The 18,039-nt window shown below is 44.2% G+C and overlaps 1 long non-coding RNA gene across 1 annotated transcript in view; it reads right to left on the bottom strand.

The window, feature by feature from the left end:
• Window positions 1-395: 395 nt before the first annotated feature.
• The window catches only part of LOC105745660 (uncharacterized), a 31,993-nt gene continuing 14,349 nt past the window's right edge, over window positions 396-18,039 (bottom strand). The window contains exons 2-4 of the long non-coding RNA XR_001118317.4: window positions 6,757-6,878; window positions 5,185-5,437; window positions 396-2,945 (exon numbers count right to left, since the gene is read on the bottom strand). This is a non-coding gene — a long non-coding RNA (uncharacterized lncRNA). The remainder of the gene's footprint in view (window positions 2,946-5,184; window positions 5,438-6,756; window positions 6,879-18,039) is intronic.

The following is an 18,039-nucleotide window of genomic DNA, read 5'->3' as shown; positions in this document are numbered from 1 at the left end:
TACCATGCAGAGACAGAACTTGAATTCAGGGCTGTCTGACTCTAAAGCTCACACTGTGTCAGTAGATGGCATTAACCCCTGGTCACTCTGGCCTGCAGCTCTGCATCTTGGTCTGGGTAACCTGAACTAGTCTTTGGGCATGGAAGGATAAAGTCAAAGGGGGCCTCAAGTCTTTGTCCAGGGGCCTTTGTGGTTGTGTCCATTCCATCATTTCCTTGGCAATGATGGAAAACACAACTCCCCAAAGACAGAGTGGAATGGTAGAAAGAGCACTTAGGGAGAACAAATTAGGAGCCTCTTGACCCCCAAAATGTGCCATTTGACAGAACAGTCTGTCAAATGCTGTCAAATGACAGCATTTGAGAACTGGAGCCTCCCATTTTAGGCTTCCTAAGACACCCTAGCTGTGCTGCTGCTGTCATCTTCAACAGTGAGTCAGGTTACACTGGCAAATCTGCATTTCACTATGAAGGCACCCAATAAATATTAAATAATAATTATTGTTTCTTTCACATTTGCTGACAGGATAAAATCCTGGTGAAGAGCCTTTGAGGTCTAATTACTTCATAGGCATTGAAACCAAACTGGTAGTTGAAAAATTAATTGTGGAGCAATCAGAGATGGAGTAGTGGGAATTTGTTTTGAGCAGTGGTGTCACTCTGAAATTCCAAGTAAGATGTGGGGCAATAAACACCAGTGGGACCTGCCAAAAATACTGAGCAAGAGGAGACTAGAATGTTCACCTAGCATCAAACCGATTTCAGGTCGTTCACTGATTACTTTGGCACACAAACATGTGCTGAGTGAGTGGCCCACTGAATTAATTAATTAATAGGCAGGAAGTATCCTTAGGAATAATTATAACAATATGTAGATGACCTCCACAGCACAATTGAAGGCCAAAAATATTATTAATAATAATTACAACAGCAACTAATACTTACTAAACATAAGTATGATCCAGGGCCTATTTCAAGTGCTTCACATGTTATCTTACTACCGACAACAAGCCATGAGGCAAATACTATTAGCCCCAATTTTAAGTAACCTGACCAAAGACACATGGTTAGTAGTGAAAAAGACCAAATTTTGCCAGACATAGCAGATTTGCTATGCCATTTTCTAATCTCTTAAGAGATCAGTAAGGCTCCAGGGTCTTGAAGAAATATCCAGAAATTATCCAATCCTTAGCTTTCAAATTTTCCATGGAACCAGGGAGATTGTTTCAGCATTTCCACCAATAATAAATATTTGTGCCAAACAGGGATGGGTTCAGCTCCCTGGGGAACTATTTGTTTCTTGAACCTGCTTTGCAAATTGGATTTCCACATAAGATTTTGTTTTTCAACTAAAGAGAGAAAGTGTTCCATTGGTGTAGGTCAGGGACCAGCGAACTCGTCCTGTAAAGGGCCAGATAGTAAATATTTCAGGCTTTGTCGTACACACAGTCTCCCTCACGACGACTCATCTCTGCTGTTGTAGCGCAAAGACAGTCATGGACAATATGTGAATGAATTGCATGGCTGTGGTCCAATAAAGTTTTATTTACAAAAACAGACTGCGGGCCAGATTTGGCCTCTGGGTCATATGTTTGCTAATGTCTGTTCTAGGTCATCTTCTTGTCCTCAAATGTTGTTTGCCTAAACTTGACAAATAGGCAGTTGTCTTGCTTACTCACAAAGAGAAGGTATATCATCCAACCTCCACTGTTTAATTTTTATTTATTTTATTTATTTATTTTGAGGTACCAGGCTGGGGCTTGTACCTGGGACACCATATGCGGGAAGCTGGCGCTCAACCATTGAGCCACATCGGCTCTCCTGAGTTAGTTTTTTCATTTGTTTTCTTGTTGTTTGTTGTTCGTTTTTAGGAGGCACCGGGGACCAAACCCAGGACACACGTGTGGGAAGCAGGTGCTCAACCACTTGAGCCACATCCACTTCCCTCTCCGTATTTATTAAAACCCATCATCAGAAAGCCCAAGCCACAGTTTTGAAAGAAAAGGAAGCTAATGTACATTGAATGTGGACTTGGAGCCAGGTACTCTACCTTAAGTTCTGCATCTGATTTAATCCCCCTTCTGCCCATGTAGGGTGGATGGTGTGATCCCATTTAACAGAAGAATCTGAGACTTAAAGAATCTGCATGCTGCAGGTGACCTACAATACTAACTAAAGTCAAGCCAAAATCCCACTATACGCCATCCCACCACTTTGACATGGCTTAATGCCACTTTTCTTGTCCTGTCAGGTGATAAAATGGAAGGTCATTGATAAATCAACCTTTGCCTTTTTTTCCTCCGGGAAAAACAATTCAAGTTCACTTCGTAACCTTGCAATTTCAGTCAGTTGTTCTCCCATCTATGCTTCCTGGTCCTTTATTGTCTTTCTTGGCAGACTGCACTGGGGACTTGTATTTAGCTGGTGATGCTCCATGATCCGATTGTGTTTTACACATAGGGATTTTTTTATCTCTATCCTTTGGCTTCCTTTCCAAATCTACCTCTGTACTCATCGTTCTTGAATTCATACTATGTTCAGAAATTTTGGAATTCTAAGTCTTCAACAATCTCCTTTTGCTTCAAGTATTAAATAGCACCAGCAGCCTGTTTATATGCCACCAGTAGGGAAAGGATTTAATTTCTCCATCCTGCACATAATGGGTTAAAACGCTGAGGCTGGGATATTGGTAACTGGAGTATTCCTGTTAAGCTCCCCCAAATGCCTCAGACTTGAAGCCACATAAGGAAGAATGTCTTCTATCTCTTTCCATTCACTCTTGATTAGTGTCCTTTCAAGAACCAGTCAGTCCCATCCATCTGGCAATAGGTGGTGGAAGCCATTCCAGGAGTCAGTGAGAGTATCGCCTCTAGTGGCTCTCAGCTCCAGAAAAATCCATGTCCAACAGCCACCGCAGTCTGCCTCCACCACTGAACAGTAACCTAGCTGTTGAAACAGAAGAGAAATCCATCACATATGGAAAATTCAGCCATCAATAAGCAGCTCTGCCGGCCTTTCGGTTGGGACCAACCACAGACCTGGCTCTCCATCAACAATCAAAGTCCTCAGCTGTGATCAGCCACTTCCGTCACCTCTGAGACTGGCAGGTTTCCAATAAAGCCAATGGCCCCCTCCCCTAGGGCAAGGTCGTCAGCAGGAGGCAGGCATTGTCCAGCAATTTGACAACAGTGTTAGCGTACACTCTATTAGCCAGCCGCTACACCCTGACCCCTGACCCTGACATTGACCTCAGACAGCCCTCTCCTGAGGTAGACTCTGATCATTTGAAGTGGCCTGCCCCACCGGGTTAGCATGAGAGAAGGTCCATCAGGACCGAGCCTTCTGTGAACGACAGAGCAGGGCTCTCTGGTCGCCCCTGCTCCCAACAGGAGGCTTAAGGCTGGAAGTATAGAAACAAGCCAGAGTTGAACTCAAGATGGCAAAGGTGAAAGTTCAGAGGCATATCCATCAGCAGCCTGTCACCAAAGGACGGTGTAGGAACCATGGGAGCTTTCACCACAGAGATAGCTGTTGTCTCCAGACAGTTCTGCCCCTTAATGGAAAAGACATATCAAAATATGGCTTGCAAAATGCAAAATAATGGACTGAGCTGTACATTATATGAGGGTGTTAGCTTGCGATGTACTTTACAGTAGAGGAATTAGATTGAAGTGTTATGCCAGGGTAGTTAGGCTGAAATATGGATTATACTAGGAATGTTAGCTTGAGATGTGCTTTATAACACAGTTGTTAAATTAAGATGTGCTCCTCAGAGCAGACATTAGCCTGCGATGTGCATTATAGCAAAGTTGTTAGGGGAGATGTGGATTCCACATGGGGAGGGGGGATAGAGGAGAGGAAAACACCTTGGGTTGGATATTCTTCAAGGTTACGGGATGTCTCCCACATTAGATTTCAGGGGTTTGAATCCAGGGGATAGGAAAGATCGTGGATTGTAATGTTTCTCCTCTTCTCCTTTCTCTCCAGCCAAACAATCTGCCACTTTCCCCGCTTTTCCTGTTAGGGACTCAAAGGCCTCCCTCCATCAATAAAAACATTAGCTCACTAAACAGCCTGATGGCTTTTCCTTCCCTGGCTTAACCCTTCGGGAGCTGGGGTTTCCTTTGGATTTGTAAAGATATTGATCCCAGATAATGTTTGTCTTTCTAACTCTCTCTTCCTTAGACTTGATGGATAGTTTCAGGGCTGCATCTCGGCAGCCAGCTCACCGCAGCTACCCAGGGAAAGGGGAATGGAAAGCGAGGCAAGTGCTCAGTAGTTAACACCATTTGAATCCCTTCCTCGGGATGGACAGGCAGAAACGTCTTGGCTGGGGAGAAATGCAGGGACTGCAGTTAACTTTAAGTCAGTCCAGGATTTCACTTTCAGTTTTCCTCACTCTTGCTCTGATGCCTCTACCAGTATTTCTTGAGTTCGTCTTGGAGAGTTTTATAATTTCTAATTAATATCAGATGCCATCCGGAGGTTGGCCGCCCTGAGTTGCATTTTTAAAGACTCCCTTTTCAGTTAAAGGAAAATGTGCTTTCTTGCAGCATTGCCGACACGCTTGGATAAAGGTAGCCGTGTCGTTTGCTTGGGACATTGGCCTATATGGGGACGACTTTAATCAACTCTGCCCCTTGATAAACATCTTATCCAAGAAAAATAAGGGTGGAGAAGGATGGGGTGGGGTTGAGGGTATCATGTTCATTCACCACTTGGTCTACAAAGCTTGGCCGACCATCTCCCCAACACTGTTTTTGTCCTTTCTTCCCTTCCTTAGTTCAGAAAGTATAATTTACAGCCTCCAGAAGTCTGGCCTCGCCCAGTTGGATGGTGTCCAGCTTTACCAAAGTCAGAAAGGTAAGTCCAGCCTTCGTGTTTCCAATGAAAGAAAATGTTATACCAGGAGAGTTAATGCAGTCAAAAAGACTAACCCGCCAGACAAGCAAGGCGAACAAAGCCAACAGTTCAAAGAAAATTGCAGTGTTAGGAGACACCTCTGCATTACGCCTTAAGGTGCCAGGAAAGAGGTGAGCAGGCATTTCCGTGTGCATTTTTCAGGCCAAATTTCTCTAGTTAGAAAGGTGACTTGCTGCAGGATGACAGCATTTACCTTCCCCAGCTGAGACACAAGGAATATGATAGAAATATGGTGTCCAAGTAAAAAGCAGTTCTTTCCCACCTTTGTCAGCTTTCGTCTCTGTTAATATTCCCAGGCCCCTCCTCTCCGGGCATTTCCTGGATAAGTCCTCTTCGGAAGTTTCCCTTGTTCTCCAGCCTCGTGTGTACTCTTCTTTTCTTGGTGAGCATTCTTGCCTCATTTTCTGACATCACATTTTCCTTAAAAATAGACTACGAGGGCTATTTTGAACCTCTGTCAAGGGATCTATCCAGCCAGACTCCCACGGGATGTAGGAATGAACTTAAAACCTATCCTGGAGAAGCAAAAAAAGGGTTCGCTTATTCCCAGACTCAGTTTTTAAACAAATCTTCCTTTGAATCAATGAGATGTTTGGGGCCCCTCCAAAGTTTCTCTCCAACCGCTCCCTGAGAGCCCACCCCAAAGGACAGACCAAGTGGTAGCACGGCAGAATCGCCAGGACCTGGTGGTCCTGAGCGGCTGGGGCGTCAGCCCCACCCCACCGCAAATCACTGGGCCCTTCTACACCCCAACTACTTTATCCATATGAGGGAGACGCTGCTAGTATCGACCTTGCAGGGGTTTTATGAAACTCAAACTCACTCACATGTGTAAAATACTCAGCATTGTGCCTTGCACCAAGTGGCACTCAACAAACGGCAGCTGTTGACTTTATCATCTTCTTCCTGTACCGACAACCAGCAGGAGCAATGTGCCAGCTCCCCACGGGCCCCTGTGCAACCGACAGACCCCACACCACAGCCACCCTCTGGGGCTCATCAATCCATCAGGTTTTAGGAAGGCACTAGATCTCTTAAACTTGTCCTTTACTGGATAGACTGTTTGAGGGTTTTCCCCATACAGGAAGGGGGAGCCCTGCCAATGAGGGGAGAAACAGATGACCAGGGGAATATAATCCCCCCTCCGTCCTCACTGGTAACTAGCTCTGACTGTATTTCCAAGGTAGTAGCTCATCTCCACTGCAGGTGCTGGCGTGCAGTCCATAAATAGGGCCTAATGTGATCTGACAGGCCTGATTTCTCTAGATATATATTAAAACAACATGCCCGGTGCTGATGGCTCGAAGGCCCTGACCTTTAACAAGGACTTATGACGTAAGACAACCTGCCCAGGAGAACTAGAGAGGCAGAAGGCCAGAGGGACAAGGTCATTGGCTAATGAAGTGGTCAGCATTGAGTTTCTGTCACTCAGCTGGTTAAGAGGAAACGGAGAGGGAAGCAAAAGGAAATGGGCATCTCTAAGAAACAAAGGGAAGGACTACATTTGAGCCAATGCTGCTCCAAAGGTGAACCAATGTTGTCCGACGGTAGAGGGACAAAATGCAGCTGCTACAAGCCTGCGTTATGGCCTTGTTCAATTTCACCTGCTGAACACAGGCTGGATGAAAGAGTGTGTGGAAGATGCTAACCCTATCCAAGTCCCAAGTTATGATGAAAATGAACCAGCCTGCTCTTTGCTTCAAACTGCTCCAGACACGCAGTGTACAGAGTGGTCGGAAGTGGCTTCAAGCCTGATTATCTTTGCACCCTGGGCAGACTACCTGCTGAGCCTCAGAGTCATTATCTGAAAAACTGGGACAATAACGGTACCTACCTCAAAGGGGGGTTGTAGGATTAGATGAAAAAATTCATGTAAAGGGCTTCTCACAGTGCTTGGCATAAAGTGATCACTCCAATGTCAGCAATTATCATTGGTATTCCATGGGCTCTAACAATCTTAGAGAGAAAAAGTGGGTTTTTTAAAGGGGTAGCAAGTTATACGTTGTACAGTAAGATGAACTACTTCCGTGAGTTTCCTGGTAGCAATTTCTAACACTTCGAGTTGGTTGAGCTCTCCAGACTTTTTAACCATGCACCCAGTCAACAAACATTTACTGAAAAATAGTGTGCTGATGGGAAGCAGATTCGGCTCAACTGATAGCGCATCTGCCTACCACATGGGAAGTCCAGGGTTCAAACCCAGGGCCTCCTGACCTGTGTGGTGAGCTGGCCCATGCACAGTGCTGATGTGCACAAGGAGTGCCATGCCACGCAGGGGTGTTCCCCACAGAGAGGAGCCCCATGCACAAGGAGGGCGCCCTGTAAGGAGAGCTGCCCTGTGTGAAAAAAATGCAGCCTCCCCAGGAGTGGCACCGCCGACACGGAGAGCTGACGCAGCAAGATGATGCAACAAAAAGAGACACAGGTTCCCAGTGCCACTGACAAGGATACAAGCGGACACAGAAAGAACACACAGGAAATGGACACAGACAATGGGGGGGAAGGGGGAGAAAGGGAGAGAAATTAATTTTTAAAATGATAAATAAAAAAAAAAAAGAACATAAAGAGTTATCCGAAAAAAAAAAAAAGTGTGCTGAGTGCTGTGCTACATCCTGGGGATGACATTGCATTGAAGCACAAGTATCCTTTTTTTTCCCCTGGAGATAGTGGGGATTGAACAAAAGACCTTGTGTGTGGGAAGCAGGTGCTCAACCACTAGAGCTATATCTGCTTCCCTAAACCACAATCATTCTTTTTTGTTTTGTTTTTTTTTAAGATTTTTTTTCTCTCCCCTTCTTTGCCCTCCCCACCCCCAACCCCAGTTGTCTGCTGTGTCCATTCACTGTGTGCTCTTCTGTGTCTGCTTATATTCTTGTTAGCGGCACCGTGAATCTGTGTCTCTTTGTTGCATCATCTTGCTGCATCAGCTCTCCGTGTGTGCGGTGCCACTCCTGGGCAGGCTGCACTTTTCTTGCACTGGGCAGCTCTCCTTTCGGGGCACACTCCTTGTGCATGGGGCTCCCCTATTCAGGGGACACCCCTGCATGGCACGACACTCCTTGCGCGCATCAGCACTACGCGTGGGCCAGCTCATCACACGGGTCAGGAGGCCCTGAGTTTGAACCCTGGACCTTTCATGTGGTAGGCAGATGCTCTATCCGTTGAGCCAAATCTGATTCCCCACAATCGTTCTTGACTCCATTCTTCACAGTCTTGCCAGGGAAGCAAGAATATCCAGAATAGCAGTATAAGTGATAGTATATTATAAGGATAGGGGTCAAGACAACCAAATCTTGAGAAGGTCAGGGAGAAGTCAAAGAAAGAAGGGTTTCCATGTCTATTAGGTCACTTGATCCTCCAAATAAGTCCTTGGAGCCAGGAAGACCCCTATTGCTCTCCCCATTCATTTTCCGTACAACATGGCTGAGACCTAGTCAGGTTAACACATGCCTTTGTTTCCCACAGATAATAGTGAACTGAGACTGTTATTCCACTCTCCAAACTTCTCAGCAGCATCAGGATGAATTGTCACCATTGATGACCATCCTAGGTCCAAAAACGTTTCTCTTAGCATTCCTCATAGCCAGATTTAATCCAACTCTTGAACATCCCAAAGCACAAAGATTCAGAAGGTTTCTATTCTATTTCCTGGGTTTTTAAGATTATTTTAATCCTTTTCCATTTCATTTCTAAAAGTAAAGCACTATGGGTTAGAGGAAGAAGTGCTGAATGGAGAGGTCAAGGGCGAACTTGGTTTTATTTGCGTCCCATTGCCACCTGATGTTTCAAGTCCCAGATTAAGAAACTCTTCTTCATAGTCCATACTCCCCTCTGCCTTACAAAGCTAAAATGAGAATGAACTGAAAGTGTTGATCTGAGGAATCACCTTGGTTTAGCGGGTGTTCTAGTTTGCTAGGCTACTGAAAGCAACATACCAGATATGGGCCGGCTTTTACAATGGGAATTTATTAACTTACAAGCTTACAGTTTTGAGGCTGAGAAAAAATGACCAAATCAAGGTATCATCAGGTGATGCTTTCTTCCCAAAGACTGGCTGCCAGCGATCCCAAACTCCTCTGCCACAAGGCCGGGCATATGGTGGTGTCTGCTGGTCTCTCCCTTCTCTTCTGGATTTCATTGCTTTCAGCTTATCGCTTATTGGCTTTCTCTTTTTTTCTTAATTTCATTCTCTTATAAGGACTCCAGTAAGAGGATTAAGATCCACCCTGAATGAGGTGGATTACTTCTCAAGTTGAGATCCTACTCACCAAAAGATCCTACTTATAATGAGTCCACACCCACAGGCATGGATTATCTTTAAGAACATGCTTTTCTGGGGTACATACAGCTTCAAACCATCACATTGGGGAACAACAAGTTCCAGTGGAAATGAGTATCATCTTAGACTGTGGGAACCAGGAAATAAAGAGTTGGAGCATCACCCTTATCCCCATCATGACCTGGCCAAACTCTTCCCCAAGATACTGTTCCTTAGGTCATTTTTGGGTTTGGAGACTCTAACAGAGCCCTACAGAAACTCATATACTGTTAACTAAGGCTGCTCTCCTTTTTTTTTTTTTTCTTTTAAAAATCAACCTAACTGTAACCTTTTTTTATGATTATAAAGGTAATATATGATATCTTGAAACATGCAAGCAATTTATAAAAGTATAAAGAAAATTAAAATCACCCAAAATTCCACCACCCAGAAGGAAACACTATTTACCTGGACTATACCATCTGTTTGTCTTTTATACATACATATGCATATATGTGTATCATTTTATGTAAGTGGCATCATATTAATATATGCTACCCACAACAATATACCATGTCAGTGAATTGCAGATTTGCATGTTCCTTTTCCACAGTTGCATTGAATTCCTGTGTTTGGATGTACCATCATTTCTTTAATCCCCTACAAATGGCAGTAACCTGGAACGATTGCAGAAACCCAAATCCATTCATCCATAGACAGTTGATGGTGAGAGAAGGTGAATTTTCATATCCCTGAGATTACACATCATGATGAGAAGTACTAGGAGAAGTAAAAGAAAACAAGCATCTACTTCATCTCCTACACCTTTTGTCCTGCCCTTTGAAGCAATCGTACATTGTACCAGCCCACTCTGTGGCCAGTTGGGTCGCACTTCATCCCCTAACCTGACCATCTATCAGGGGATTCCATCTTCTTTGGGGTGAGTTTTCTTTCTGGTTGATTTTCTCCATAGGGGACCCAAAGGTTGATTAACTCTTTTGGGTAAAAGTAGACACTGGGGCCAGCCAAGCAGTGAGGTGAGTAATTACATTGCAGTGTTTTAATTTGCCTTTAGACAAATTCTCATAAGCTTTCACAAGAAAATCTCCCACTAGACGTTGTCATTTAAGAACTTTTGAGGGGGAAGCAGACTTGGCCCAGTGGTTAGGGCGTCTGTCTACCACACAGGAGGTCCACGGTTCAAACCCTGGGCCTCCTTGACCCGTGTGGAGCTGGCCCATGTGCAGTGCTGATGCGCGCAAGGAGTGCTGTGCCACGCGAGGGTGTCCCCACGTAGGGGAGCCCCATGCACAAGGAGTGCGCCCCATAAGGAGAGCCGCCCAGCACGAAAGAAAGTGCAGCCTGCCCAGGAATGGAGTTGCACACACGGAGAGCTGACACACAAGATGACATAAGAAAAAGAAACACAGATTCCCGTGCCGCTGACAACAACAGAAGCAGACAAAGAAGAACACACAGCAAATAGACACAGAGAACAGAAAACTGGGGCGGGGGGGAAGGGGAGAGAAATAAATAAATAAATCTTAAAAAAAAAAAAAAAAAAAAAGAACAGTTGAGGGAATCGGATTTGGCTCAACAGATAGAGCGTCCACCTACCACATGGAAGGTCCAGGGTTCAAACCCAGGGCTCCCTGACCTGTGTGGTGAGCTGGCCCACATGCAGTGCTGATGTGCGTGCACAAGGAATGCCGTGCCACACAGCGGTGTCCTCCACATAGGGGGGCCCCCACGTGCAAGGAATGCACCCCATAAGGAGAGCTGCCCCACACAAAGAAAGCACAGCCTGTCCAGGAGTGGCACCGCACACACAGAGAGTTGACGCAGCAAGATGACGCAACAAAAAGAGACACAGGTTCCTGGTGCCACTAACAAGAATACAGGCAGACACAGGAGAACAGCAAATGGACACAGAGAGCAGACAAGTTGGGGGGGGAGGGGAGGGAAATAAATAAAAAATAAATCTTTAAAAAAAAAAAAAGAACAGTTGAGTGAGAGAGGAAGATGACCTAAGATGACAGATGGAGTGTCCCCGTCTCCTTCCCGCCCAGTATTGGCAGCCGGCGCTGCCCCTCCTTCTCTCCTTCTCCGTCTTCCGCCTAGCCATTATCTAGACAGCCCACACTTTCCCCTTCCCCTCCCTTGCTCCTAACCCCTTAGCCAGCTTACTGTCCAGTAACCGCCTACTGTCCAGTAACCGCCTACTGTCCAGTAACCGTCTACGCAAGCAACAGCACCCGCCAGCACCAATCAAGTCCCTTTACGTATCCCTAGACCCTATAAAACCATGTCCCCTTCTACAATAAAGCAGACTTGTGCCCAGACCTCGTCTCCGTGGTGTTTTTGCTTGCACCGCGCGTCCCCCGTACCTGAGCGGAGAGAGCGAGGGCCCAACGGCTTCGTGCCGACCCCCCTCCTCTCCTTTGACCGTGGGGCAGCCCCCGTCCGGAGAGCTCGCCCAGCCATCCGCGTCGACCCTCCCGGAGGCCCGCAGCTGCCCACAATGGAGGGATGCAGATATATGTCTTAGAGGACCTCAAAAGCACTCTGAGGAGGAGTGGAGGATATAGCTCAGTGGTTGAGCACCTGCTCCCATGTATGAGGTCCCAGGTTCAATCCCTGATAACTCCTTAAAAAAAAAAAAATAAGAGCACTCCGAAGGTTTGGCATCCAGTGAAACCCAGTATCAGCTTCTACTGCTTGTTCCTAAGGACTTTAGAAATTGTCATTTTGGGGGAGTCAAGAAATCAGTATAATATAAGGATTTTCTCAGATGACAAGCAGATTTCATCATTTTCTCCAATCTATAAAATTGTAAGAAGGTCAACTAAACAACGCCCTCACCCCCGACACCTCTCAAGTCCAGCAAACACAAAAAGTAAAACATTGAGTAGCCTTGTAGGAAAACAAAACAAAACAAAAATTAATAACAAGGCTGCTATTAGGGAGAAGTTTCCTCAGTTCATGTTGCCATAAAGAGAACTTTTAAAAATCCATGCTCACACTGGTTTCCTTCAAAGAGATTTTCTGGATATCCTAATTTGGCATTTTTATAATTCAACATCTATTATTGTTTTAGGACCATGGTTATTATTTTAATTATAATTTAAAGCTGCCTAGTATACCCAAAGGTCACTGGGCAACCTAAAAGCAGCAAATAAAAACAATTTGCCATTTTAAAAAGCAGCAAGTTTTTATGGAAGTCCCACGAACTACTCAACCAGATATCATAAAACCTTCAAATAAACTGAAACGGAAACAAAATAAAATGTCCGTTCTTAATCTCCTTAGAAGGCAAGCAGGACAGACTTGCAGCTAGCTGAATCCTGGCATGAGAAGTCTCAGGATGATTTCATTACTGAGTTTGGGAACCCTAGTATATATCTCAACTCCCACACTACACATTGCCATCTACATCGCACTCGTCCTAGGTTTACAACTCCTGAGCCTTGCTGTGAAATTGTAGTCAATGAGAGGTGGGTCTAAAAACTACTATGACACGGAAAAAGAAAGGGGCATGCTAGAGGCTTAGAAATACCTACCACTGTCTACTTTGTCCAGGTGGCTTTGGATGGATTTCTCCAGTTTAGGTGTCAATAAAATATAGTCGGGTATCATTAGCTCTTCTGACATTTTAAAATGTGGAAATATCAAAGTCTAAATAGTGATTTTTATATTTGGAAGGCAAAAAAAATTTTCAGAATAGCTCCGTAATTTTTCTACATGTGAGTTTCCAAAATAGAAAACGGTAAAATCATTTTCAAGCCATTTACTGCTGGTATTCTCCATGTAATCAGAGCTGTTATGGTTTGTTAAGCAACAGAATTATCTAGTAGCCAGAAGGCTTATGCCGTTTCAAGACCTTCTAGCTACACTAGTATGCAAATCACTAAGTATTATAGAATCCATTGAACAAACATAGTCAGGATTCCCAGAGGGAAACATCTATTTCCTCCACCCTCAGAATTGTCTTAGGTAGTTTAGAAAGGCTCATGAGGAAACCCAAAGAGTCAGACCACTCGGAGAACAAGGCAGAGAGTGATGTGTGGCAAAGAAGTGCCCCCAGAGATGTCCTTCCTTGGCATGGGAGAAATAAGACCAAGGAAGGGAAGAGGAAGAAGAGGTAGAGGTAGAGGAGGAGGGGGAGGAGGAAAAAGGTAGAGGAGGACAAGAAAGGAAAGAAACAAAAAGAAAGGGAAGGGAGCGGAGGGGAGGGAGGGGAAGAGAAAAGAGGGAGGGAGGAAGGAAGTTGATCCCTGGGGTGGCTGTATGGATTGATCAAAGAATATATGTAAGCTAAGTGGGTCTGGTACCCAATAGGGAGAGGTAGAGATTGTGAAAAACACGTGCTCAGCCTAAGGGGCAACTGCTATCCAACTCCAGCTGTAGTTCTCAGGCCCAGCATTACCAAAGCTCCCAGTTCATTAGAGAAGTTGGAAATACTGCTTGTTTTTGTGAACTATTTCAGAATTTGGATGTTGGCGATTATTTTCACTCAAACACCCACACAATGCTTAGACCAAGTAAAAGACTTTCTATATGCCACATTCAGTCCGTGGGCCATAAGTTTTTCAACTTCTTTGAAGGAGAAGCAAGCAGTTGGGAATTTAAAATAGCAACATCTTCTAAAGCATGCGATGAATATTTTATAGTAAAAAGTTATTTCCTTCTTGGGAGTAGATGTGGCTCAAGCAGTCGAGTGTGGGCTTCCCACATGGGAGGTCCCAGGTTTGGTTCTTAGTTCCTCCTACAAACAAAGGCAAACAACAAGCAAACAAACAAAAGAAACAACTCAGGGGAGCGGATGTGACTCAGCGGTTGAGCGCTGGCTTCCCACATACAAGGTCCTGGGTTCAATCCCCAGCCCCAGGACCTGAAGAAAAAAAAAAAAAAGTTATTTCATTCTCTGTCTTCAGATACAGGAGAATCTCTTTCTTCAAATCATTGCACTAATTCCCATTATATAGGAAAAAAAATTTTTTTCTCTCCTGTCTAATGTCCTGGAGCCTAAAATTTAACTTATTCTACTCCATTCTTTCCTTCTGATTCTCTCTGTTTAGGCATGTAACTATTAGGACTGATGAATGAATTCTGCTTATACCAAGCTAGGCAAATGCTGATGGTCTCTTAGCCTTCTGAGAGGGGGATGGGTAGATGCATAGAAAGTATTTGTAGAAGGCAGACAGGTGTTTTGAACCTATTTGCAAGATTGCATGGATAAACTATAGTTTGAAAGCATTTATCTATGCTTATTTGTTATTTTAAGGACATTATCCTTATAGTATTCTAGCATTCTAGCATTTCTTACTTAAAATATTGATATTCAGGAGTGTATCAGTCAGCTTTCACTAAAAATACTGCTGCTAACAAACAACCCTGGAGTCTCAGTGGCTTACAACAAAACTATATTTTTCACCCATAGATGAGTTGCATCTTTCCTCCATCTTGTCTTTATTTGGAGACCTGACCTGAAGGAGCAGCCCTTCCCTGACTTCATATCATTTTCATGCTAGAAAGGAGAAGAGATGACTTTTAAATCTGCTGAGAAGTAGCAAGCATCACTCCTGCTCACATTTTATTGGTCCAAACAAACCACATGGGCAAGTTTGATGCTGATGAGTCAGGAGATGTATAATCATCGCACAGGGAGGGACAATATCTGGGAACCATAAAACAATCTCCCACAGAGGGCACTGCCTCAGGGACTTTGAAAAGGAAAAATAACAGGGAAGCTTCCCAGCAGCTACTGTTGGAGAAACAAAACTAACCCTCAGGCTCAGTTCTGACCTCAGTAGGGCGTGTTGTGGTAATTTAGAGGCAAGTGGTTAAGAACCTGGTATCTCAAGTCAGGCTTCCTAGATTTAAATCCTGGCTCTATTCCTTATTCCCCGTATGAAGTTAGTCAACCCTTTTGTGCCTCAATTTCCTTGTGTAAGCACACCTCCCTCACAGGGCTGTTGGCAGGATGAAATGAATGAAGATAAATAAAGCACTTGGAACCAAGTTTGGCAGATAAGAGTCAGCTCTTACTGCAGTTCGTGACTGGAGAGCCATAGGTGCAAATGCAGCTCACCTGCCCTTCTCAATGGGCCCAAACCCATTGAGAAGAACTCCCGGTTCTTTCGATTTTAAGCATCCCATGTTAAAATATAGGTACTCCTAGGAGGATTAAAACTTTAAATTCTGATCAGCTACTTCCTTGTTGGGGACAACTTTGAGGGCAAGTTTCAGCAGGGTAGAATCTATGAGAGGATCTTAGAGCAGAGAAAACAGAAGTTGGGGGACTCTAAAGTAAATTTCCCAAACCTGATTGCTTTACCAAGCACTGTTCTTACCAGACCAATGGTTTCCATCCCTCAGAGATACATTAGGATCCCCCAGATTTGCCCAGGCCACACCCCAGACCAATGACATCAGTATCCCTGCAGGTGAGTTACAGGACTCAGAACTTTTTAGCGCTCCTGGGTGACCCTGCGTGCAACCAAGTTTGGGCACTATGGGAACTGTCTACCTTCCACTCAGAGCACTTGACTGCCTCCTTTTGCCAAATTTTGTTCCACCCTGGATCTGCATTAACACCCACCCATGTACCCACCCACCACTACAACCATTTCTCCATCATGGTTCAGCTGAGCTGACCAGAAGAGGAACACTTGCTGGCAAAGAAGAGGGGAAGACATGGCCAAAGTCGAGCATTTGTCTTTCCTTTCCTCCTGATTGATCACTTTATACAATAATAAAACTTTTAAAATGTTGAACCTGAACTAAGACTATGACTGTGACACAATTAATCAAACTCTTGAAGAATCATGTTACATTATGTGCTTCAAGCATTGATCCACTTCACTGAAAGTTGGCCTGAAATTCAACATAGACCCAAGATACTGGATCCATAAGAAATGACTTGGATGCTATCAACTGCTTTGTGTCTCCATGGAATATGTGCTCCTGCAGCAGACCTGCCCGTGAAGCAGCACAAATTCCAACAATCAGGGAGGATGTCAACTAGCCAGCCCCCAACTTGCCCCAAATTGCTGGGAGTAGAAATGCAAAGAAGAGAGAGCTGATTGTGGTGAGCTTCTCAGACCTGCTACCACTGCACCTAAATAATGACACCATCTGTCATTCATCCACAGGGCTCCTTCCCTCTTCTTGAATTGATTACAGACAATACCACAACCCCTGGCACCACAAACACTTCTCTTTGGAGACATATTTTTGGGGTCCTCTCTCAATCTAAATTATATAGGGCTAAACTTATCCCCCTTTTTAACTCATGGGTGCACATTGAGCCAGTCACAATATCTAGCATCAAGTGCAGCACTTGCCAGTTAACTAAGCACTTAGTTAACCATAACAACCTCACAAAAGCCCCAGAGAGGTAAGTGAGCCAGGATGTATTATTCCCATCTTACAGAAGAGGAAACTGCCTGGAGAAGTGGTGTGAGTTCCCAAGGTCAGTAAACACAAGCGGTACACCCGGTTTTAGGATCAGAATCCTTTGGCTTTTGGCAAGTCCTGCTCCAGGCAACATGTGAGGCCACAAAGGAAATCAGATCTTGCCTTCCATTCAGGCATGATGGGCATACCTCCTTTGATGCCTTTCCTTCTCCTCTTTGCCAGCTTGCCCACTCTTCTTCCGGCATCCTTCCCACCTGGACCCTACCACTGGCATGTTAGGCTCTAGAAGTCTCTCTGAGCTTCCCATGGAAACTGCCCTGGTCATAGCTGCATTAGTAGAAAGAATCGGACAGATGTGCCTTCAAAGCCCATCTCACCTGGGCAATGTGGCTGCTTGACCTTGGAAAACCCAGTAGGCTTTTAAGTTTCTTCCTCTGTAACATGGATTATTCCTAGAACCTTCTTGTTAGAGCTGTGTGGAGGACCGTTATGAGCCATGTATGTAAAGTATTCCAAGTCTGGCATTTAGCAAGCACTCAAAAATGGCAGTTTTTAAATGAGTTTTAAAAATCATTTTATTTAGGTACTAGTTATACATAATAATAGCTAATATTTTTCATGACCAACAAGATTAAGCTATGTTTTGCATTATTCCAAATACCTTTCATGTATTCTTTCACTGAATTCTCATGACAACCCCATGAAACAGATACTATTATCACTTGACCTTACAGATGAAGAAATTGAGACACAAGGAGGTTAAATGGAGGCAGCAAGAGAGGCTGGGTTTCAGCTTCAGTGGTGTAACTCCGGAGCCGGCAGCTTAGTTTAGCCACAAGCTACACCGTGCACTGCTCCTGGCTGCCTGCATTTTTAAATAAGAATACCTTCGAATAAAAGAAATAGCTTAAACATACAATCCTAACATGGAAAGGAATGAATCTACAATGGTGGAGTATGAGGCATAGTATAAAGAGAATAGATAACACTTAAGATGGGGGACTTTCTAGGTTGCTAAAACTATACCATGAATATATTTTTTAAGTTGGGGGAAGGAGTTACAAAAAAATATGTAATAATAATGATATTTTACGTGGAGAAAGAAGACCAGGCTGGGGTGAAAGTGGCAGGGTCTTTACTTTTCATTTTGTACTTTTCTGTATTATTTGAATTTTCAAATCCCGCTCCACAAATTGGTTTTGTTTTATACCAACAGGATTTATCTCAACAAGAAAACTGTTGTTCGATTTTATGGTTTTCTTCTTTATATACTTGACATTTTTTAAAAATGAACATAATTTTTTAAAATTCTACTGTAAAATCAGCCACTTCCTCACTTTGATCTCACACGCCTTGCCCTCAAGTTGCTTATCATCTCAACGCAGAGATAAGACTGGTAAGATGCACGGGATTGGAGCACACAGCAAGACAGGATATAAT

This window comes from Dasypus novemcinctus, chromosome 18, assembly GCF_030445035.2.
Source record: "Dasypus novemcinctus isolate mDasNov1 chromosome 18, mDasNov1.1.hap2, whole genome shotgun sequence".
Classification (NCBI taxonomy): domain Eukaryota; kingdom Metazoa; phylum Chordata; class Mammalia; order Cingulata; family Dasypodidae; genus Dasypus; species Dasypus novemcinctus.
The sequence above is the reverse complement of the archived record's forward strand: the minus strand, read 5'-3'. Positions and strand labels throughout refer to the sequence as shown.